Genomic DNA, 25,731 nt, shown 5'->3' on the forward strand with positions numbered 1-25,731 from the left:
GTGTGTGTGTGTGGACCCCCGCCGGCGCGCTGTCGAAGCCTCTCAGATGTCCACCGTCCCGGGGTCCATGATGTGCTGACGCTGCATATTGATCCACCGCAGAGGATCCACCTTTGCTTTGCAGATGCTCACAGTGTCTGTGTCTCTTGGGTTTGCCAGGAAATTTGATTCATTTCGACATGCGAACCGCATCTGAAACACGACTCAAATGGACTGATTTCACCAGTAAAGTCATGATGTTTTTACCTCCAAATAAATAGCCTGTGATCACATTTTTAAATAAATTAGGTATGAGTAATTTAAAAAATTACCCCTTTAGTCAGTAATTTTGTCCCTTAAATCTCATCTTTGATCACCAAAATTACATATTTAAACCTTTTTCCTTGAAATTTTTTTATTCGTGTCTTAAAATATCTTGAATGTAACTCGACACCCTTGCCTCATTTAGTATACGCGGTTCTATGAATATGCAAATGAGCCCCGCCTCCACTCACTCACTCAGCTCAGAGATCCACTGGTTGACGATCACACGTTGATCTGATTGGTTACAAGGTAGTTTGTGACGTCAGAAACACCAGCGATTTCAAAGCGTGTTTTTGAGACTGTCTTTGGTTCACTGCAGTTTTAAGGAGGAAATACTCAGCAATGCTGTCGACTTATGAATTTACACATGGTTTGTCTTAAAGCATATTAAAAACATCACAGAGACACATAAACACAGGGGGACTTTAAACGCTCAAAATTCATTCTGTGAAAACAGTTTTGGAATTTGACATTGCGTTACAATGGAAACGGTGCTTTAAAACAGTTTAGTGAGCTCAATTTTTGTGATATTAGCTTGGTTAGACATGGCTTTGATTTTCTTGCAATTTTCTGTGAAATCAGATCTCACAATTGTGAGGAAAAAAGTCAGAATTGTCAGTCGCAAGAAGTTGTAATTACCTTTTTCATTTATTGTTTATATTTCATGGCATACATTCTGTCTCATTTGACACACTGGAAAAAGAAGATCAAGTTGAGATGAATTGCATTGTGGGATGAAGTATTCTGCACAGTGTGTTCTGTGAGATTCGGGACAGTAAACAAGCCTGGCTGATACTGGTAATGCAGTGAAATTACTCAAATGTAGAGTCTCTTTGGTCAATGAGGTGGTTTTTTAGTAAGTCTCATCTCTAACCATCTGTCAATCATCCTCCTCTCCTCCCAGATAAATCTCTTAAAGATGAAGTGTGTCATTTCTAGGCATTGGTGAGAAAGCATGACAGGCCGTCTGTCCATATTGATCCAGAGTATGCAAACGCTCTCTGAAACATCGTCCAGGACTCGTGTCGAAGCAAGCACACACACATCAGCCATAACTCATGAAATATTAAAGATGTGTCCGAGCTATATCTGGTCCACAGGATTCATCTCCTGACTCTAGTGAACTCCATGAATCTGCACTACTAGAGATTCATTTGCTTTATATTCTCAGCTCAGCACTGCTCAGATCATTTACCTTTAGCATAAACAGTTTTATTTCTACTTCGTGTGACCAGCGTCTATCACCTCTATTTACATTCAACATGTAAACAGCATCAAAGTTTTTTTTGCCTGAAGTATATTAGCATGAAAAGCAGATTAAAACAGATGTTAAATCATGATTGGATGAGTAAAACTGATGTTTGCTTGTGGTAAAAGTAAATTAAATGCCTGTAACTGTTCTTGCAATGTAAAGTTTTCAATGTGGCTCGATTCGTTTCATTTCTTCTCGCTGGCGTGTGGCTTCACAATAAGGACAGCTGTTCAGATGCCATTAAGAAAGTATTGTACAACAGCTGCGTGAATCATATTTCATTCTGTGAGTCATGAGTTATAAAAGATAAATGATTTATAGCAGTTTAAAACAGATTAGCCCATTTCCAGAGCAGTAATGCAGATTATTTACAGACTAAAATGACAATTACTGTACTGTACTGTAGTGTACTGTACTGTAATCTGTAGAAAAATTACCTGTAAGTTGGGGATATTTAAAGGGATGGTTCGGAGTAAAATCAACCTAGGACTTCATCCTTATGCATCGCTTTCTACAGGACTTTTACGTGCTTTTCCCAAATCACTGAAGTGACGTCGGTGTCCGGGTTAGCGGTAGCATTAGCCGTCAGGCAAGTGTTATTTAAATAAACTCCTGATGTACTTACAAACTTTCCAATGCCTCGTTTTATGAGTACAGAACCTATTTGTGCTACTGTAGAAGTTTGGTGCCATTCTGGGCATTATTAGTGGGGTAATTTACCAGATACATCATAGGATCCATTAGCGCCTGCACTAAACCATCGGCTGATATCTCTGTCTGGTTTGGCTCGAGGTCATGGTGCAAAGGACCCTAGGGTGATTTTACTCCGAACCATCCCTTTAATATAACTGTATAATACAACAAAACACAAGCAAACATCTGTGAAAAATCACTTTTAACATTACTTTGGCCACTATTTCTACAGATGTTTCTTAGTGTGTTCCTCCTCCACCTTCACTTTAAAGGTGCATTGAGAAATAAAATGTTCCTTGATCTTTTGACACATAAGAGGTCATTGCACTATAAAAATATCTCAAAACTTCCTCAATAGTTCAAAAACAGCTTTTATTGAAACCAAGCTGCCAAAAGGACTCGTTTCGGAGTTTGTCTCAGTATGACATCACAGAGAGGAAGAAGATCGACGCCCACTTCTACATCATTGACTCTTAAGCCCCGCCCACCGATTTGCAAATGTCATTTAGTAGTAAATACAAGAGAGAGACTCCAACACAGGATTACTCCAGCAAAAAAACATAGAGACGCCTCTTGAGGATTACAAGACATTTTTGCATTGCCCTCCTTGTGATCCTAACTGTTAAATGAACTATTTTTAATAAATTGCCAATCGCGTCATTAAGACACTTTTCCTTTGTTCGCTTCGTTTTACTGCAGATTCGTTTTTTTAAAAAAACACAGTGCGGCGCAGAGAGACTGAAAATAAAAGATGATGCAGTGATGCAGTGACTAATATAATATAATAAAATGCATCACAAATACATAAGGAATACATATAAATAAAGATGATTAATTACCGCGCTGTCTCAGAATAGAGTATCCTTGATATTTGAGCTTTAGGGTTGTTTTCTTCTGATTCAGGATCAGACTCTGGCTCAAACATGAGTGGCTGAATTTCAGCGGTTGCCTTTTTTTTTTACATTGGAATTTTTCAAAACAATTCCACACGTGTAATGGCGGGGACACTATATTTTTATATGTAAATATGCTGCTATCATTATAAGTGGGCATCGGAGGACATTATAAAAACTGAATCCTTTAATCAATGCTGGGAAGCTGCTTTGAAACCATATCTGAATAAGATACTCATAATTTAAAGTAGTTCAACTACAGTCAAGAGTAGCTTACTGAGAAGTGCATTTTTTTTTTTTTTAAATGTTATAGTTTGTTAAAATGAATGGTCTGGACTTTCCCAACGAGAGAGAGAGAGAGAGAGAGAGAGAGAGAGAGAGAGAGAGAGAGAGAGAGAGAGAGAGAGAGAGAGAGTTAAAGAGAGCTTGTTTTTTATTGCCTCAGGTTATTTGGCTGTAAAACTGCGGGAACAACTCAATATGACAAAAAAAAACAATGTTTTGTTATGTTACACCACTGAAAAAAGTAGCCTGTTACTGTAAACACTAAAAACAGCTGAAGGACTGTCACAAACACACATTACCACTGTCTCTACTGAACACGTCACATGGCGGCTTTTGTGTTCGGTGTGGACAGACTGATAGCATTAACTACTGTACATACTTTTATGATACTGTACTTTCAGCATTGCTGGCTAAAATATGAAATATGAAATATGAAAAAAAAAATATATATATATTTTTACCTGCTCTAAATCTGCTTGAGTTTTAGTTAGAGAAGTTGGTAACACCTCATTTTAATAGCATTACACAAAATGCTTGTGTCCCAAATACTGCCCTAAACCCTTGGGTCCCAAGTCCTCCTTTTGGTGACGTAATGCAGGATAGTGGACAAGCAAAAGCATGAGCACCAGAGCCTCCAAACACCTACATGATATTAAAGGAGTCCTGATAATTTACTCTCCCCCACGTCATCCAAAATGTTCATGTCTTTCTCTCTTCAGTCGAAAAGAAATGAAGGTTTTTGAGGAAATCATTCCAGGATTTTTCTCCATATAGTGACTTCAATGGGGTCCAATGGGTTGAAGGTCCAAATGTGCGTTTCAGTGCAGCTTCATAAATGTAGAGTAGTGTGAAAACTCCATCTAATTTTCTCCTCCAACTTCAAAATCATCCGACATCGTTGTTTTACCTTTTATTTTATATATATTTTTGTAAATAGCGCTAGATTTAGTCTTTACATGTTCGCTTTGTAAACACTAGGTCTGTACTTCCACCTACGTCACGCTTGACCTTTCAACGTGATTACGTAATGTGTGGCGCATCAGTGCTAGTGCAAGATGAGTATTTGGGGTTAAAAAGTATATGAATGTTTATTTTTTCTAGAAAATTTCAGATGATTTGTCAGATAAGACTCTTATTCCTCGGCTGGGATCGTGTCGAGACTTTGAAGCTGCACTGAAACTCACATTTGGACCTTCAACCCGTTGGAGCCCATTGAAGTCACTATATGGAGAAACATCCTGGAATGTTTTCCTCAAAAACCTTCATTTCTTTTCCACTGAAGAGAGAAAGACATGAATGTTGTTTTTGTAATGGTGCAATAGGAGGAATTTTTCGTTCCCCAAAAGACCTTTCAAGTCCTTAAAAGAACCATTTTTGCCTTAGTGTGATGAACATTTTAAAGTGCCCCTATTATTACCTTTCATGTAGTGTGTGATACAGCTGATTGTGACTGTAAAAGGTCTACAAAGTTAAAAGTGCAGATAAATGGAGTTTTTGTCTCCCACAAATAAGAAGTGATTCTGAACTGAAATGAGTCATCAATAATTTTAGTCTCACTTCCTGCTGAATCTGCGTAGGTTTGTAACTAATTTGCATAATGACAGCCTGTGGTCTTGATTGGCTGAACAGCATCTCTTTGTCCCGCCCTCAATCACTGTAGTGTATCTGAGACTGGAAGAGTTTGGTTCGTGTTGTTCGTGTCGAGAAGACGCTGTTTCTGCTGACAAAGCAAATCCACTTTGATGAGATTGATACGGTAAAACCCACGCTATCGTTACTGTTCGTATCACTGTGATCAAGAGCTGAGATTCAGATATGATAATGAGCGTTTGGTTTCTGACCAATCAGAGCAGAGAGCTCTCAGAGAGGCGGAGCTTAGAGAGACTGAATCCTCGATTGAACCGTTTCAGACACTGAGAGAAAAGAGTTACGACAAATATAACAGTAATGGTTGAGTCGGGTCGGGTCGGGTTAAATGATTTCGGGTACAGGCCGGGTTCGGGCTTAAGTTAAAGCCTGTGCAGACCTCTAGTCGTAACCCAGCTGTGGGATCAGGAAGTGTGTGTCGTAACCCAGCTGTGGGCTCAGGGAGTGTGTGTCGTAACCCAGCTGTGGGATCAGGGAGTGTGTGTCGTAACCCAGCTGTGGGCTCAGGGAGTGTGTGTCGTAACCCAGCTGTGGGATCAGGAAGTGTGTGTCGTAACCCAGCTCGTGGAGTGTGTGTCGTAACCCAGCTATGGCTAGGGGAGCGTGTGTCGTAACCCAGCTGTGGGATCGTGGAGTGTGTGTCGTAACCCAGCTGTGGGCTCGGCGAGTGTGTGTCGTAACCCAGCTGTGGGCTCGGGAAGTGTGTGTCGTTACCCAGCTGTGGGCTCGGGAAGTGTGTGTCGTAACCCAGCTGTGGGCTCGGGAAGTGTGTGTCGTAACCCAGCTGTGGGCTCGGGAAGTGTGTGTCGTAACCCAGCTGTGGGCTCGTGGAGTGTGTCGTAACCCAGCTGTGGGCTCGGGAAGTGTGTGTCGTAACCCAGCCGTGGGCTCGTGGAGTGTGTGTCGTAACCAAGCTGTGGGCTCGGGGAGTGTGTGTCGTAACCCAGCTGTGGGCTCAATGAGTGTGTGTCGTAACCCAGCTGTGGGCTCGTCGAGTATGTGTCGTAACCCAGCTGTGGGATCGGGAAGTGTGTGTCGTAACCCAGCTGTGGGCTCGTCGAGTATGTGTCGTAACCCAGCTTTGGGCTCGGGGAGTGTGTGTCGTAACCCAGCTGTGGGCTCAATGAGTGTGTGTCGTAACCCAGCTGTGGGCTCGGGGAGTGTGTGTCGTAACCCAGCTTTGGGCTCGGGGAGTGTGTGTCGTAACCCAGCTGTGGGATAGGCGAGTGTGTGTCGTAACCCAGCTGTGGGCTCAGGGAGTGTGTGTCGTTACCCAGCTGTGGGCTCGATGAGTGTGTGTCGTAACCCAGCTGTGGGCTCGGGAAGTGTGTGTTGTAACCCAGCTATGGGCTCGGCAAGTGTGTGTCGTAACCCAGCTGTGGGCTCGTGGAGTGTGTGTCGTAACCCAGCTGTGGGCTCGTGGAGTGTGTGTCGTAACCCAGCTGTGGGCTCGTGGAGTGTGTGTCGTAACCCAGCTGTGGGCTCGGGGAGTGTGTGTCGTAACCCAGCTGTGGGCTCGGCAAGTGTGTGTCGTAACCCAGCTCCGGGCTCGGGAAGTGTGTGTCGTAACCCAGCTATGGGCTCGGCGAGTGTGTGTCGTAACCCAGCTGCGGGCTCGGGAAGTGTGTGTCGTAACCCAGCTGCGGGCTCGGCGAGTGTGTGTCGTAACCCAGCTGTGGGCTCGGGAAGTGTGTGTCGTAACCCAGCTGCGGGCTCGGCGAGTGTGTGTCGTAACCAAGCTGCGGGCTCTGGAAGTGTGTGTCGTAACCCAGCTGTGGGCTCGTCGAATGTGTGTCGTAACCTAGCTGTGGGCTCGGCGAGTGTGTGTCGTAACCAAGCTGCGGGCTCTGGAAGTGTGTGTCGTAACCCAGCTGTGGGCTCGTCGAATGTGTGTCGTAACCTAGCTGTGGGCTCGGCGAGTGTGTGTCGTAACCCAGCTGCGGGCTCTGGAAGTGTGTGTCGTAACCCAGCAGTGGGCTCTGGAAGTGTGTGTCGTAACCCAGGTGTGGGCTCGGGAAGTGTGTGTCGTAACCCAGGTGTGGGCTCGGGAAGTGTGTGTCGTAACCCAGCTATGGGCTCGATGAGTGTGTGTCGTAACCCAACTGCGGGCTCTGGAAGTGTGTGTCGTAACCCAGCAGTGGGCTCTGGAAGTGTGTGTCGTAACCCAGCAGTGGGCTCTGGAAGTGTGTGTCGTAACCCAGGTGTGGGCTCGGGAAGTGTGTGTCGTAACCCAGGTGTGGGCTCGGGAAGTGTGTGTCGTAACCCAGCTATGGGCTCGATGAGTGTGTGTCGTAACCCAGCTGCGGGCTCTGGAAGTGTGTGTCGTAACCCAGCAGTGGGCTCTGGAAGTGTGTGTCGTAACCCAGCAGTGGGCTCTGGAAGTGTGTGTCGTAACCCAGGTGTGGGCTCGGGAAGTGTGTGTCGTAACCCAGCTATGGGCTCGATGAGTGTGTGTCGTAACCCAACTGCGGGCTCTGGAAGTGTGTGTCGTAACCCAGCTCGGGAAGTGTGTGTTGTAACCCAGCTGTGGGCTCGGGAAGTGTGTGTCGTAACCCAGCTATGGGCTTGATGAGTGTGTGTTGTAACCCAGCTGTGGGCTCGGGAAGTGTGTGTCGTAACCCAGCTATGGGCTTGATGAGTGTGTGTCGTAACTCAGCTGCGGGCTCGGCGAGTGTGTGTCGTAACCCAGCTGTGGGCTCGGCGAGTGTGTGTCGTAACCCAGCTATGGGATAGGCGAGTGTGTGTCGTAACCCAGCTGTGGGCTCAGCGAGTGTGTGTCGTAACCCAGCAGTGGGATAGGCGAGTGTGTGTCGTAACCCAGCTGTGGGCTCGGCGAGTGTGTGTCGTAACCCAGCTATGGGATAGGCGAGTGTGTGTCGTAACCCAGCTGTGGGCTCGGCGAGTGTGTGTCGCAACCCAGCTGTGGGATAGGCGAGTGTGTGTCGTAACCCAGCTGTGGGCTCATGAACGCCCGGCACATGACGCATCAGAATGCAACATGCACTAACCTGATCCCCTACAGATGCAATCAAACACACACACACACACACACATACGCAGCGGTAATGAGTGAGCATCTCGCTGCCGGCACGATGAAGGATGATCCACAGCAACTTATGCAGTCATTACAACACACACACATTTACAGCTGAGCACTTGTGCATATGACACCTACTGCGCGAGATAAACGCCATCTGAAACTTACATAACCTTTGCATACAAAACATCTTCAACATGTATATTATATTAATAACAAGTATTCTCTGTAATAGTACATGCTATATGACCAAGACATATTTCAGCTATGAAACGGTACATATATATACATATCTCACTTTTTTTCAACATGTACAGTCAAACCAAACATTTTTCAGACACCCTGCTATCCTAACTAACATAAATGAACTATAGTGTCCTGTACCCATTAGTAAAAAAACATGATCAAATATGATATATGGTGTCTGAATAATTTTTGGTTTGACTGTATGTTATATTAAAAACAAGTATTCTCTGTAATAGTACATGCTCTCTGACCAGCTATGAAACTGACGTATTAATGAGGATCTGCTGACTTCGGTACGGACGAGATCCCCCTCGTGTTCTTACACAGCGCATCCAAAAACACAGTTTTGTCGCAGTGAAGCTACGACTCTGGAGGTCACCACCATGTGTCCTCTGAACACGGTCTGAGAAACCTACATCCACACAACAAACTTTACACTCATTCTGAAGCGGTCGAACTCAACAACAGCGGCTCGGAAACTGTCCCCAGCTAAATCTGTCTGTGCTCAGGCGTATCTGAGGGCACCCATGCAAGAGAGCTTTGACATAATCCCATTCAACTGTAACTGGAGCTTCCAATGCTAGAGAAAACAGCCGTGACACACTGGTCAGGAGATCATTTAAGACAGCATGAAACCCAATGCGTCCCCACCTGCCAGCGTGCCAACCTTCTGCGTGTGAAGGACACATGCGCTTCGGCACAGCTGCTCCGTGTTCCCGAACGCCACACAGACGCAAACATGCATTAACTGTCAAATGAAGCGGTTCTAGAAGCAGAGGTGAGTTTTACTTACTGAACCAGACGATCATGTCAAATCCACAATGCCGTGAGTCTCAGAGAAGAGTAATCACCCTTCAGCATCTGTACTGAGAGACGCAAACACAGACTCGACCGTACGACACAACACACTGACAGAGAGAGAGAGAGAGAGAGGGAGAGAGAGAGAGAGAGAGAGAGAGAGAGAGAGAGAGAGAGGAGAGAGAGAGAGAGAGAGCGAGAGAGATGGAAAGAAAAGGAGAGTGAGGTGAAGGGAGGGGTGAACCCTGCAGAACACACCGAAAGAGAAAGAGACATGAAGAGATGGGAATGAGAAACACTCAGAGAGATAGATAGATAGATAGATAGATAGATAGATAGATAGATAGATAGATAGATAGATAGATAGATAGATAGATAGATAGATAGATAGATAGATAGATAGAATTTATATAGCGCTTTTCACAATACATATCGTTTCAAAGCAGCTTTACATGAAACTGTCTTAGTTATGTATTTCAGAAATGTACGTATACAAATCACAGTTAGCAAAAAATGTACTTATTTTAACAATGTAATAATTTAAGTCAGAAACAAGAGCTCATTGAAGTAATGAATACTTGTTTGTTAAAGGAGTCATAACCTAGTATTACCTTGGATACCTACTGCTGTATTATAGTCTTTCAGGCCCTTCTAAAAAAGAAAAGTGGAAAAAAAATAAACACAGAGCTCCTCAGACCCTTATTTCTGAAGGCATTATTGTCTCGCGAGATCTGATGCGATATTTTGGCTGTCGTGGACGGTCATTTTAATAATGCAAATGAGGGGCGCGTTGATTGGTGGCAGGAAGGAGGGGGGATGACACCGCAGGTAACGCTTTAGCATATCATTACAAAATGACATCATGGCGCAAGTTATGAATGAACCCAACCTGGCCGCGACCGGCTTCCCGGCCAGTGTATAAGTATGAGGCGCCGTTTAGGGCTTAAATCAAACTTCATTCACGCACACATATATGAAACACGCTTGCATACATTCTAAGTAGTCACACATACATGTATATGAACTCTCCACGCACATACTCATATGAGACGCGAGCACACAAACACACACAAACTAGACGGCGCCTCATATATAAGCGTAAGGCAATCAATATACAATAGCCGAATTCATGATGATCTCAGTCATTTGTTGTTTGCAAAGTAACGTTAGCAGCCATTCCCCATGTTTACCTCGAAGCTAATACTCCCGCTAGCATACAATAGCCGCATTAGCAGTTAGCTGCTGTTTGTTACACACAGTAGAGCAATAAAAACTCAGTCTTACCGTTTCAATTTCAGGCAAGTCTCTGATGGTTGGAATTGCACCTTTTTCCAAACAGAGCTTCGAGGCCAACTTCGCCTGATATTGCCCCAAATTTGTGTATGATTCCTGTGTGAACTGTTTAGCGCAGACTCCTAACGATAAGCCAGTTGAAAGGGTTGTTGGGACAGCGTCATTAAAAATGAATTTCATCCACTGGTCCCTGATAGTTTGGTCCGTTTTTGGTAGAGAAAACACATTTACATGTTGTTTGTGGCGCAGTCAACCACAGAGCAACTCAGGTGTGTAACTTACTCGTTTGAACTCCATCTTTCTCGACTGAACTGAATATGAGGGGGAGAGGGGCGGGCTTCCCGTGGCATAGGTTTGCGGTGTCCATATATGGTATATCCTGCCCCGTCATGACGTCAAGACGGGGCTGAAATCAAAATCTCGTATTTGAGTGCGCGTGCACGCGCGCTGGTTTATTTACCCTGAGGTAAACAAACGCTTCACTTTTAAATATCGGCTTCCCGGCCAGTGTATAATCGTTAGGCAATCATAACATACATTGATTCTCGTGGAAAAGTGAAAATTGCAGGTTATGACTCCTTTAACAAATGATCCAAATCCATCCATCCATCATCAGTCTTGAAGAGTATAGCCAACTACAAGTAGTGACGCTACCAACTTTACATTTTTCAGAGGCTTGACAGCAGCTTAGTTGCTTTTCCAGTAGCAAAATACTTTTTCAGCAAGTAACGGTGTAGCAGTGTAGTAAAATATCACTAATGTTGTGTTTGGCTCCATTGCTTTAGCAAAGCATGTCAATCGAACAAAAAACGAAATTGCGATAGCCTGGTGCATTTCTCTCTGATTCAAGAGGTTGTGTTGGATAGATAGATAGATAGATAGATAGATAGATAGATAGATAGATAGATAGATAGATAGATAGATAGATAGATAGATAGATAGATAGATAGATAGATAGATAGATAGATAGATAGATAGATAGATAGATAGATAGATAGATAGATAGATAGATAGATAGATAGACAGATAGATAGACAGATAGATAGATAGTCACTTTGAGACGCTCTGAAACCCAACACAACCTCTTGAATCGGAGAGAAGTGCACCAGGCTATCGCCATTTTGTTTTTTGTTCGATTGACAGATGCTTTGCCAAAGCAATGGAGCAAAACACAACATTAGTGATACTTTATTATGACAGGTCATTGTAATTGAATCAGATATAGACATTTGATAAAAGTGCAATAAAGCCGAATAATTAATTTAAAAAGGCTATTATTCACATGTATGTTCTTGAAGTCTATGTCATGAAATATCAACTCAGATGATCATCAGACGATCTCTTCTCAGTGAACTGTAAAGATGTGTGTCATAAAAATAGATAATGCACAATTTTAGTTTGTGATCTGATAAGAAGACGCTGCGCTGCTTTAATGATTTGCTCATCGCTACTCCGTTACTTGCTGAAAAAGTAGTTAGCTACTGGAAAAGCAACTAAGCTACTGTCAAGCCACTGAAAAATTTAGTTAATAATAAAAATAATAAAGTTTTAGTTTTTAGTTTTTAGTTAAAGGGGTGGTATAATGCCCTTTTCACAAGATGTAAAATAAGTCTCTGATGTCCCCAGAGTGTGTGTGTGAAGTTTCAGCTCAAAATACCACACAGATATTTTTATATAGCATGTTAAAGTTGTCACTTTTTGAGGGTGAGCAAAAACGCACCGTTTTTGTGTCTGTTACTTTAAATGCAAATGAGCTGCTGCTCCCGGCACAGGGGGCGGAGCTTCAACAGCTTGTGTGTGTTAGCAGCTCCGATTACCTCATGCAGACGCACACTAAAATGTCAGAAACTGTGCTGCCTTTTATGTTTAATCCGGAGTCAGACAAAGATGGAGAGACTCAAGAAGAAGTGACAACACGTAGAAGCAACAGAACGTCTCTGAATGGTTAGTTGATGAATTTATGTAGTTTATGTGGAGTTAACTATCTTCAATTAGCATATTCTGTCATGATAATCTATAAATCGCTCGTATAGGAACTGTTGTGAGATGCACACAGAGTGACTGTCTATTGCATGTGAAAAGACGGATGCGACAGCTTGAGCTGACTCACAAATGTGCTCGACCACAACAACTCTTCCTCTTCTCAACATGGACTGCGTGTTCAGGGGGCGGGTTTATGTAAATTCTAGGGTTGGTGATGTCACTAACCCGGGAGGAATGTGGTGTAGTCTCTACCAGCCGTTTGTTGTAGTCCTTTTCTTTAAAAGCAAATATCTCCCTTTGCTTTGAACTTTGAGCGTTGTAACTTTGCAGATGTTGTTTATGCTCAAACAGCAACATTACACACTAACTAAAGTCAGAAAAGTCAAATCATAATCAACCACCCCTTTAAGCTAGTAGCGTCACTACTTGTAGTTAGCTATACTCTTCAACACTGATGATGGATGGATGGATTTGGATCATTTGTTAACAAACAAGTATTCATTACTTCAATGAGCTCATTGTTTCTGACTTAAATTATTACATTGTTTAAATTAGTACATTTTTAGCATATTGTGATTTGTGTGTACATTTCTGAAATAACTAAGACAGTTTCCTCTGATGACAGATCACTGTTAACTGTAATGTGGACTCATGCATTTTCTGTAAAGCTGCTTTGAAACGAATGTGTATTGTGAAAAGCGCTACACGAATAAATGTGAATTGGATGGATAGATGAAAAGACACTGCTACTGTTTCTAAATGGTGACATACCATAGAATTATATATTATACACATCTAGTATAATCGACCTTAAAGGGATAGTTCACCCAAAAATGAAAATTCTGTCAGTAATTACTCACCCTCATGTTGTTCCAACCCCGTAAGACCTTCGTTCATCTTCAGAACACAAATTAAGATATTTTTGATTAAATCTGAGAGTTGTCTCACTCCTCCATAGGCTTCTAAGTTACTGAAACTTGCTGGCCCAGAAAATGTATTAAAGACATCGTTAATATAGTCCAAGTGACTCCAGTGGCTCAATCTTAAGTTTATAAAGCGACGAGAATACTTTTTGTGCGCAAAAACAAACAAAAATAACGACTTTATTCCACTTTTCATTTCCTTCTCTCTGGGCCTCGAGTCTTTTCACGTAGTGTTTAAGCGCAGCGCGTCTGTGTTGCACGTCACCACGTATCACACATGACCAGCGTCGGCCAATAGTGAGCCTACGTGGTGACGTGCAACACAGACGCGCTACGCTTAAACACTACGTGAAAAGACCCGAGGCCCAGAGAGAAGGAAATGAAAAGTGGAATAAAGTCGTTATTTTTGTTTGTTTTTGCGCACAAAAAGTATTCTCGTCGCTTTATAAACTTAAGATTGAGCCACTGGAGTCACTTGGACTATATTAACGATGTCTTTAATACATTTTCTGGGCCAGCAAGTTTCAGTAACTTAGAAGCCTATGGAGGAGTGAGACAACTCTCAGATTTAATCAAAAATATCTTAATTTGTGTTCCGAAGATGAACGAATGTCTTACGGGGTTGGAACAACATGAGGGTGAGTAATTACTGACAGAATTTTAATTTTTGGGTGAACTATCCCTTTAACAGAGTTAAAAGAGAATCAAAGTTTCTGCATTTGTTTTCTGCAAAAAGTGTTTTATTTACTTTATCTCTATACTGTCTTTACAAACGAGGACGCCCCCAGAAGGAGATTGTGTTTGATGTTTAGCTCACTTCTGTGTACAGATCTGTCCCTGAAATATGGTGAAGCTGGAACACAGACACACACACACACACACACTTCACTTCAGTCGAGCTCACGGGTGTTTTGAAACACACGTCCTCACGGGACTCGAGTGATGCATGAGCCAATCCTGCTTATCAATTACAGGTGTCTCACGTCACGGTAAACTGGGTCTGTCGAATTCACCAGCCGGTAAGAGTCACGAGGATGCGGAATATGAGCTGGATATCCAAGGATTATTGATATGATGTGTAAATTCTATTTATGGAAAAATAACCCATTTAATCATGATCTCAGACCTAATCCAGAACTCTGAGCACAACAGAATGAACTTAAAAACAACGCTCTGCAAAACAACACGACCGATGCTGTCTGTTTGCTAGTGACGTACATACAAAGAAACAAATGCATTCATTCGTCAAGGACACATTAAATTGATCAAAAGTGACAGTAAAGACATTTCTAATGTTGCAAAAGATTTCTACTTAACATAAAAGCTGTTCTTTTGAGCTGAAAAAAGTATCACGGTTTCCACAAAAATCTGAATCAGCACAACAGTTTTCAACACTGATAATAATCATAAATGATTCTTGATCATCAAATCATCATATTAGAATGATTTCTGAAGGATCATGTGACACTGAGGACTGGAGTAATGATGCTGAAAATCATAGGAATAAATTACAGTTTATCATATACTCATTCAGAAAACATTTTTGTTGTATTTTTGAACAAATAAATGCAGCTTTGGTGAGCAGAAGAGACTTCTTTCAAAAAACGGTAACACTTTACAATAAGGTTTATTAGTTAACATTAGTGAACTACCTTAGGTAACATGAACTAAGAATAAACAATATTTCTTCAGCATTTATTAATCTTAGTTCATATTAATTTCAACATTTACTAATATGTTATTAAAATCAAAGGTTGTATTTGTTAACATTAGTTAATGCACTGTGAACTAACATGAACAAACAATGAACAGCTGGATTTTTATTAACTAACATTAACAAATATTAATAAATACTGTAACAAATGTATTGCTCATTGTTAGTTCATGTTAGTTAATACATTAACTAATGTTAAATAATGAGCCTTATTATAAAGTGTTACCGAAATTCCTTATACAATTCCTTATATATTCCACGATACAAATTACGTCATAACAAAAAAATACAAATATATGTGATGAATTGTTTAGTAGTTGTGTAACTCGTTCATTCTGTCTGTAACTGACAGTCCTTTAGTTAATCTTGAAACACTCAGAGAGCCTCCATCAGGTCGAGGTCCAGAATGCAAAGCTCTATGTGTCTGAGCGTCACATCTGTCACATCTGTCATGTTCAGCCTAGTTTCCTCATCATGGACTTTTAGTTTGTTTTCATGTTCATCATGTGTTTGTTCAGTTTCCCCGCTCCTCATTGTTAGTTCATATGTGACAGCTGTGTTCTATTAATCATCCCCATTTGTGACCCTGGACCACAAAACCAGTCACATCGGTCAATATTTTGAAATTGAGATTTATACATCATACAGTATAAAGCTGAATAAATAATCTTTCCATTCATGTTTGGTTTCTTAGGATAGGACAATATTTGGCTGAGATACAACTATTGTAAATCTGGAATCTGAGAGTGCAAAAAAATCGAAACATTGAGAAAATCTCCTTTAAAGTTGTTCATTTATGTTGGCGATTGTGCTGCATTCACTCACACAAATACATGTTTTATATATTTACAGTAGGAAATTGACAAAATATCTTCATGGAACATGATCTTTACTTCATATCCCAATGATTTTTGGCATAAAAGAAAAATCGATAATTTTGACCCATACAATGTGTTGTTGGATATTGCTAGAGAGACTGGTTGGAGACTGGTTTTGTGATCCAGTGTCACATTTGTGTTTGCTATATAAGTTGTTACCTCACAATTATTCTGTGTCCGATCACTGTTATGTGTAAGTGTGTGTTGCTCAACCTGTTTGCCTGTCTTCTGGACTGTAAATAAATCCATATTGACATTTGAAATTTATACATTTGGCAGACGCTTTTGTCCAAAGGGACTTACATTGCATTTCAAGGTACACATTTACATTCTTATCAGTTCTTGCTTTCCCTGGGAATCGAACCCATGACCTTGGCGTTGCAGGCGCCAACTCTACTGTTTGAGCTACAGGAAGGCACTCCTGCAACCCAGCGTGACAATATCGAACTGATCATGTCCTCATGACCCACAGACGGGATGAGTGTGTGAGTGTGTGTTCTGCTGCAGGACAGATGGAGTGTGTGCCTGTGAATCGGGATGCCCCCGCATATCAATACTGCAGTGCAGCAAAGCCCTCGAGAGATGAAGAGACGGAGAGGACAGACTCAAACCTGTGTGTCGAACATCAGCACCGGGGCTCAATGTGTCCATATGTGTGTGAGAAAACACTGCGTTCACATTTCAAATAGTTCAAGAGAATAAAAGCCGACGCACAATACCCAGATCTTCAAAATCTACCAATGTCTTAATTCAGAAGTCAAGTCAAGTCAAGTCAAGTATATTTGTATAGCGCTTTTCACAATACAGATTGTATCAAAGCAGCTTCACAGTATTAAATTAAAATAATACAACAAGGTTTGTTTCTAGTGAAATTTATTGATTGATAAAATTAAATTAAATATTCCCAAAATATCCCCAACTGAGCAAGCCAAAGGCAACAGTGGCAAGGAACCGAAAAACTCCATCAAGTGACCTAACTTAATGGAGAAAAAAAAAAAACTTGGGAGAACCCAGGCTCAGTCGGGGGCCAGTTCTCCTCTGGCGTCTATGAACTAGAGGCCGGATTGTAGTTTGAACTGTAAGATTAAGAATATAATATAAATGCCTGGCTGAAGAGATGCGTCTTTAATCTAGTTTTAAACTGGGAGAGCGAGTCTGAGCAACAAACAGTATCAGGAAGGCTATTCCAGAGTTTTGGAGCTAAATGTGTAAATGATCTCCCTCCTTTGGTGGATCTGGATATCCTAGGTATGACCAAAAGCCTTGAATTTAGTGATCTTAAATTCATGTATCATCATGCATCATTGCTATTTTTCACCCGCACACAGCGGACTTTTCCCTCCATAGACGCACGTCGGTAAATTAGGGAATGAACTTGTGCTCCCGGGGGCGGTTCAGCGAAAAGAGAGGAGGCGTGTTCCGGCGCAAACGTTCCCTGGTGCTATTTTGCAGTTTCAGAAAACAATTCCTCCACTGACCAGGAGAAACCTCGTCTAAAGTCAGTGGCGCGTTCAGATGCTATTTTAAGGGCGCATGCTTGGCCATAATGTAGCATGTGCACAACACACACACACTTTGCTTCTCTCATCTACACAGACGCAGCAGTTCCCATTTTGCAAACCATACATTATTACAAGGAAAAATATTCCACACGAGGGAAATCATTGTGGTGTCCATGAAGATGTGGAAAAATAGGCATAAATCTAGCTTACACATTTACCCAAATTATCATACGCCTGTTTAAGCGAAGCTAATCTGGGTGTGTTTCTCCATCCCCAATGTCACTTCTCTGTGTTTTACGGCCCTGACGAGAACGCCGGTCTCCTCGGCTGTGAACCGCTCCTGGCAAATCCGCCGTTATAATAGCAATCCGCCATGGAACAAGCGCTCCTGGTCTTAAAGGGAATGTGAGAGGACACTCTGATTGGTTTATTTCACGTTACGCCCCAAACCACACCTATGAGTAATGAAGCTGCTTCAGACCAACACATTTTAGATTTGTGGGCAGAGATCCGCCCACAAAGTTACTTGCGTTTCACGCTTGATACTTGCGTTTCAGATCGTTAAAATAGGGCCCCACGAGTGTTAGAGCGTTTTCAACACAGCACAAGGGTTAAACACACACTAGACAGATGTTTTTGACTGCTGTATTCATGTCTTTTGCAGTTTCTTGCACATGACACACTTAAGTGCTCAAATTAAGACACAATCAACCTTTAAAGAACGTGTCTCTAGAGCTTTGCCATTGTATTAACCGCAGAAACGGCTAATGGTATACAATCTAAAACTAGGAAAATAATTATAAATCCACTAATCCAAATGATTTTTCCGTGGCCTCTGGCTTCAACAATGGCACATGTTCCTCATGTCACAGGCTATTATTGGAGAGCGAGGTGTATTTTATTTATCGTGAGCCTGATTTGAGCTGCACCTCGACACATTTCAGCTGAATCATACAGCGCTGGGCTAAATTAGGATCTGAGCTTCACATCTCCTGCTCAACACACCCACATGTGAAGCATCAGAGACGTGTGCTGAACGCAAGGAAACTCAATCCAACACAACACAGATGTGCACAAGTACGTCCCGGACGATGCATAACCAGTCCTCTGTGCTGTCTGTGCATCAGTGCATGTGTGACGCTCTAAAACCAGAGATAACGCTCAAAGATACAATAAATACAATCAACACTTTATAGCACATGCATTGACCTTTACCAGTAGTGGGGCATGTTGTCACAGTATGCCTCAATGGGGTTACAATGAAATCCACTTATAAACTACATTATAATAAAAATACTATAGCCATTTCAGCTAACTTTATATACCTAAAAGTTGGGGTCAGTAACATTATGTGTATAATACAGTGCTATGCATAAGTTTAGACACCCATGCTAAAGTTGACTAAAAAGAGGAATAAAAAATCACCTTTTGGAAATTGAACTCAATGCCTTAATTTAAAAAATTAAGAAAAATCCAACCTTTAAGGACACCAATTTTCTTTGTGAATGAATAATGTATCGTAAATAAATAAATGTTCTTCCTTAAAATACAGGGTGCATAAGTCTGGACACCCCTATGTTAAATTCCCATAGAGGCAGACAGATTTTTATTTTTAAAGGCCAGTTACTTCATGGATCCAGGATACTATACATCCTGATAAAGTTCCCTTGGCCTTTGGAATTAAAATAGCCCCACATCATCACATAGCCTTCACCATACCTAGAGATTGGCATGGAGTACTTTCCATAAGATCATCTCTCAATGCAAATCAAACCAGCTATTAGGCTAACTGAAATAAAACCATGCCAATCTCTAGGTATGGTGAAGGGTGTGTGATGATGTGCAGCTATTTTAATTCCAAAGGCCAAGGGAACTTTATCAGGATGCATAGTATCCTGGATCCATGAAGTAACTGGCCTTTAAAAATAAAAATCTGCCTGCCTCTATGGGAATTTAACATAGGGGTGTCCAGACTTATGCACCCTGTATTTTAAGGAAGAACATTTATTTATTTACGATACATTATTCTTTCACAAAGAAAATTGGTGTCCTTAAAGGTTGGATTTTTCCTAATTTTTTAAAGTAAGGCATTAAGTTCAGTTTCCAAAAGAAGATTTTTTATTCCTCTTTTTAGTCAACTTTAGTATGGGTGTCTAAACTTATGCATAGCACTGTATATATATATATATATATATATATATATATATATATTAGGGCTGTCAAAAGATTAATCACGATTAATCGCATCCAAAATAAAAGTTTGTGTTTACATAATATATGTGTGTGTACTGTGTATAATTATTTTGTATATATAAATACACACACATGCATGTATATATTTAAGAAATATTTGCATACATATACTGTATATATTTATATATAATTTATATTATATATAAAAAAAATTTTTTTTATATAAATTACACATTTTTCTTAAATATATACAAGCATGTGTGTGTATTTATATATACAAATTTAATTATACACAGTACACACACATATATTATTTAAACACAAACTTTTATTTTGGATGCGATTAATCGCGATTAATCTTTTGACAGCCCTAATATATATATATATATATATATATATATATATATATATATATATATATTGTATACATAGGTTAATAGCAGCTTTCTAGGGATGGCATCCTAGCTGAATAGTGTTATAATCATAATAATTTCATATTATTCATACAAGCACAAAAAGCATAGAACACACATATACTTCCGTGAATTAGTTCAAAACTTTGATTCCTTAGCATCAATACTCAAGCATTTTAAAATTGTATGTTTTAGCAAGAATATAGGACCTGTGTAATGAAACACTGCTTGAAGGTGAAGTATGAATCATAAGTGATCACATACGAACTGCTTCCTATAATGAGTTCCTCAGAAGCCGCTCATACTCGCACTAATGCACGGAGACATCGACACGAACCAATGCAGAAGAGTCGCTACACGAGGTCACGACAGTAGCTATTAGCCTTTTACACGCCGCTAACTCAACAGCTTCTCCAGAGTGTGTTGGTGTTTTAGTTAATTGGAGAGAGTCCTAACGACTGTTACCCTTCCCTGAACCCTGTACCGCACACGTACGCCATGCTGACCACGACGCATTTAAAACTAGAATCCATTGAGACGGGGCTTGATAACACACTTTTACAGATACAATAATTAACAAAAGAAGGCATCTTCTGTTATAAAGTCAGAAAAACATGTAGTGACAAAATCAAGAGTGGTTTTCCCATAGACTGTAAATAAATATAGCGTAGTGTGTGTGACGTCACTCGTAGTGTTTCTGAAGAGCATTTTTGAAGCCCAAAGTGGGCGGAGCCGGCCGTCGCCATCTTGACCACGCGTCACTCCCGGATAAACGAAAATGTGCAGCGAGGCGGATTAGCTGAGGTGACGTGACGCTAACACACAGCAGACAAACGGCTAGTAGTGACATCAGCGGCAATCCACCTGTCACTCAAGTGGCCACGCCCTTAATTATGCAGAACTTTAAGGCTTAATATCATTTAAACGGATGACTAATAAAAAATATTCACCCCCTCACAGTCGTCATGAAGGGCAAAATTACTAATATAGACCAAAACCACTTTTTGCACCAGGCTGTAAACATGTTTTTTTCTGCTGTAAAGTTGGAAATTTTAACATGCGGGTCTATGGGATTGAGTCTCTCTTGGAGCCCGTCTCTAGTGGCCAGAGGATGAACTGCAGTTTAAGTCACTTCTGTGTTGGATTCAAGTTGGATTCAAGTTGGAAGGTTGCCGCTTGGTTAAAACATGTTAAAAGTAATGCCCTAATTCATTCTAGTAACATGTAAATCATGTTAGCAACATGCTAAAACCTACTAGCAACATTTTAAAACATGTTAGAAATTTGCTAATTCATGCTAGAAACATGCTAACAACTCATTATATTATGTTCATGACATGTTAAAACATGTTAAAAGCAATGCCCTAATTAATGCTAGTAACACGTTAAATCATGCTAGCAACATGCTAAAACATAATAGCAATGTGATAAACAAATGCTAGCAACATGCAAAAATATACTAGCAATATGCTAAAGCATGCTAGCAATGTCCAAATTCATGCTAGAAATGATAATCATACTAACAATGTGCTAAATCATGCTAGCAACATGCTAAAACATACTAGCAACATGTTAAAACATGTAAGCAATTAGTTAATTAATGCTAGGAACATGTTAACAATGCCCTATATTATGTTCACAACATGTTAAAAGCAATGCCCTAATTCATGCTATGTTAAATCATGCTTGCAACATGCTAAAAAATACAAGCAACATGTTAAAACGTTTTAGGATTTTGCTAAGTCATGCTAGAAACATGCTAACAACGTGTTATATTATGTTCACATGTTAAAACATGTAAGCATTGTGTTAATTCGTTCAGGAAACATGCAAAAACAAGCTAGCAATGTATTAAATCAAGCTACAAAAATACTTGCAATGTTAAATTATGCTTGCAATGATCCAACATGCTAGCAATGCTAATTAATGGTAGAAACATTTTAACAACATGCTAAATCATGTTAGTGACATGTTAATACATCGTAACAACGTGTTAAATCATGCTAGCAAACATGCAAGCAACGTGCTAAATCATGATAGAAACCTGCTATCAACATGCTAAGCAATGTGTTCAATCATGCTACAAACATGCTAGCACTGTGCAGATTAACGTGCATGCTTAAAACGCGCTAGCAATGAGCTAAAGCATCTGTTTTTCTAAACTGCCTTCAAAATCTTCATATTTAAGCTTTCTCAAGCCAACATTAAAGTTTGTGTTGACAACTTTTTTTAATCTAGTTGCACTGAGGGTTCAGTTACACTGTTATACTTCCATTCGTACTGTATCTGAAGAGAGGATATGAACATATGGCACATATTCATTAACACACATCTAGATGATTTAATTCTAATTACTAATAGCGCTTTCAATGCATCTGCTGTTGACAAAGCATCAACATCTGTATGATTTTCCATCCCTCTCTGATGTCGAAAAAGTCATTAAAATGCACGCTGTGCTGTGAAGACAGTTTTACTGCTCTGATGAATTGCATCGATGAGAGCCAGGGTTGCAAACCCAAAAATACCTCAAACAATCAACAGCATTTACTCTGGTAGCACTTGACCTCTGACCAGTGTAACTCAGACTATCCTTCCTTCAAGGACTCCAGAGGCATGACTGCAAGATGGATGGGTTCATTTCGCTCACAAGGACAGTTTTAAAATGCAGTGACTTCATACAGTTGCCTTGACCCTTCCTGGAGACGTTTCCACTCAGTCGCTGGGATTCTGAGCTTATGTCAGTAGCACATACGTAACTAGCACTTATTCCCTATTATGCATTTCTCAAAAGCATCATCTATGTATTATGCAAAAACATTTGTGAATTAACAAGTGCCTCAGATCACTTGTAAGTTCATTGTGTGTAAGGAATAATTCATCAATAAAAGCCTCGCCCAAAACCATATGATATGATGATAGGAATGATCATGTGATTCTTTTCCAAATATTGACATTGAAGAAGAAGAACTGACATTGTGAAAAAGAAGTGCACTTAATTGCATTGAATGCATATTGTGATGCATTGCTGCAACATACATATTATTTTTTCCACACAATTATGCCATAATAACAAGATGTTATGTCGTTTTAACGACATCTTTTCGTTTTAACAGCATATTTTCTCGTAATAGCTAGATGTTGTTAAAACGACATATTTTTCTTGTTAAAATGACATATTTTCTCATAATAAGGACATATGTTGTATAGTGACGTGTAATATGCCTTAATCAACATTAGAGAACTGACACATGAGATGGTGTTAAAACGACATAACATCTCGTTATTACGACATAATTGTGTGGAAAAAATAATATATGTGGCAGCAATGCGCCACTGTAAATGCACACTTGAAGTGTAGGCTTTTTTTTTTAAACTGTACTTGCAGATATGATATTATTGAAATAAAAGGTCACTTGTGTGTACTTAAAGAGAGCACACTTTCATGACTGCTTACACTTTGAAAAAGAGCACTTTATCATAATGTCAAATGAAATGTTTTACTTTAAAGTACATTTAAAGAAGTGCACTCATTCTGATGTGTTTGCTAGCATACTAAAGCACATGTTAAGTACTTGATTATAATTTTAACTGAGGTGAGTTCTTAGATATTACATTTAAAGTTAATATATCATTAAATATATTTAAAACCATGACATACAAGTTTCAATAGAAATTATATTTTAGTTTACCATAAATGCATTCAGCAATACACTTTAACCATATTTCAAAGACAAGAGATGTAATAAAATTAAATATAAGGATTTACTACTTAGTCCTACTTAGGTGGGTCCAAAGAATTCAGCTAATTTCATTTAATATACATTTAAACCATAATACATTTTCATTTCATTTCAATTAAGATGCATTTAAGTGTCCAAAAACATTACATTCAGTCCTAAGTGCATGGTTTTTTTTTTTTTTTTTTTTTTTTTTTTTTTGTAATAAGTCCTCTTCTTTTCAATAAGTGCACTTTATTTTCACAGCTGTAGCTCTTAATTATCCTAATTATGATTGCGATTGCAAACATTCAAACTTGGTTCATCAAGCCAATAATGACTTATATATATTCTATGTACTAGTAAACATAAAATGCAATTAAGTAATTATGAGTTATTAATGCAATTATGCAATCAACCAACAACAACAACAAAAAACAATCTGAATGCAGAGTACACATAAATTACAATATTTTATTGTGAAAGCATGTCACTTCATAAAGTCTATTACTGCTTTAATCACGTAATTTTGCTATAGCTGAAAGTGCAAACTCATAACTTCAGAGGATTATTCATATAATAGGAGCTAAAGAGCTTCTGTATTTGAGTATTAGTCACAGATTTCAACCCGTCAATGACATAACTGAAGTATTTTTACACCGGAAATCTGAAAAAATGCCTCTAATCACAGTGCTAGCAGGTACAAAAGCTACTTTCAGTACGTTTGCTCCTTTGGGGCTTCCAGGAAAGGCATAAGGCCGATTTACTGAACACTTTTGCTTAACAGCTTGTCTAAAGTAATAGGCATCATGTGACAGGGTCACGGGCTCTCAGCACTTGGTCTATTAAACATAACCCTCAGATCCACCTGAATTCTGGCTAGTGGTTACAGATGGACAGGTTATAAATGCCACTGCAATTACATAACAAATGACCTCTGACTGAACAGGCACCATTTAAAAGCCCTCAAAATATAGCCTTGGGGAAAAAAACACTTCTGTTTCAGACAATAGTGTGTTCAGTAAACGTGTGATTGTTGTCTTCATCTAACGAAGTGCAGCGCAGATGTCGTTTCATTTTGTTGTCTAATACTTTGGTAATTCCAGCATTTTTAAAGAGCTTACAGGACCGCTTGTACCATTCAGTTTCACGGACGTCAGAGTCCATCTGAAGGTTCATCAAAGTGCGCAATATTAAAAGTGAGGACTATAGACATAGAGAACGGTTGCACCATCCTCCCCCTGCAATGCTGATCTAGCCAATGAGTTTCTATTCATAATGTAATTTTTGCCTTCATGAAAACGGTAAATCCGGGCTAATCTCTCCGTCCCCCTGGGCTCGGGATTAGTGCGTTGCATTAAAGCTAGGTGGACATGCTGTACTTCAATTTCATTGGGCTTTCAATTGATTGAGCACTGAAAAACACATCATAAAACTAATATCAGAAACTCTCTTATTGATGCCGAATATTATTTTGAATCAATGAGCAAGGTCAACTTTAGAATTCTTAGAATGGAAGAGTGAAGTTATGTCGGCTCCTGTAACACAATGTGTTGGGTAAAGCATGGCGGGTGTCCAGAGAGATTATAAGTATGATTTAACCTTTAGCACAGTGAGATGGAAAACACACACACACACACCACTGCAAATATACAGTGGGGAGAACAAGTATTTGATACACGGCCGATTTTGCAGGTTTTCCCACTTACAAAGCATGTAGAAGTCTGTAATTGTTATCATAGGTACTCTTCAACTGTGAGTGACGGAATCTAAAACAAAAATCCAGAAAATCACATTGTATGATTTTTAAGTAATTAATTTGCATTTTATTGCATGACATATGTATTTGATACATCAGAAAAGCAGAACTTAATATTTGGTACAGAAACCTTTGTTTGCAATGACAGAGATCATACGTTTCCTGTAGTTCTTGACCAGGTTTGCACACACTGCAGGGATTTT

At 40.0% G+C, this 25,731-nt stretch overlaps 1 protein-coding gene across 12 annotated transcripts in view; it reads right to left on the bottom strand.

The window, feature by feature from the left end:
• Positions 1-25,731, bottom strand: part of atp2b2 (ATPase plasma membrane Ca2+ transporting 2) — a 205,200-nt gene that overhangs the window by 108,156 nt on the left and 71,313 nt on the right. For 10 of the 12 annotated variants that reach the window (XM_079857216.1, XM_079857212.1, XM_079857213.1 and 7 more), the window contains exon 1: positions 9,150-9,269. The exons of 1 other annotated variant lie outside the window; for it this stretch is intronic. The gene's annotated coding sequence lies outside the window, so the exon portion shown is untranslated. Of the gene's footprint in view, positions 1-8,623; positions 8,869-9,149; positions 9,270-25,731 lie in introns of those variants that run through there. One more of the 12 variants, XM_079857211.1, reaches the window with a different exon arrangement.

The sequence above is a fragment of the Squalius cephalus genome, assembly GCF_949319135.1.
Source record: "Squalius cephalus genome assembly, chromosome: 22".
In the NCBI taxonomy this organism is placed as follows: Eukaryota; Metazoa; Chordata; class Actinopteri; order Cypriniformes; family Leuciscidae; genus Squalius; species Squalius cephalus.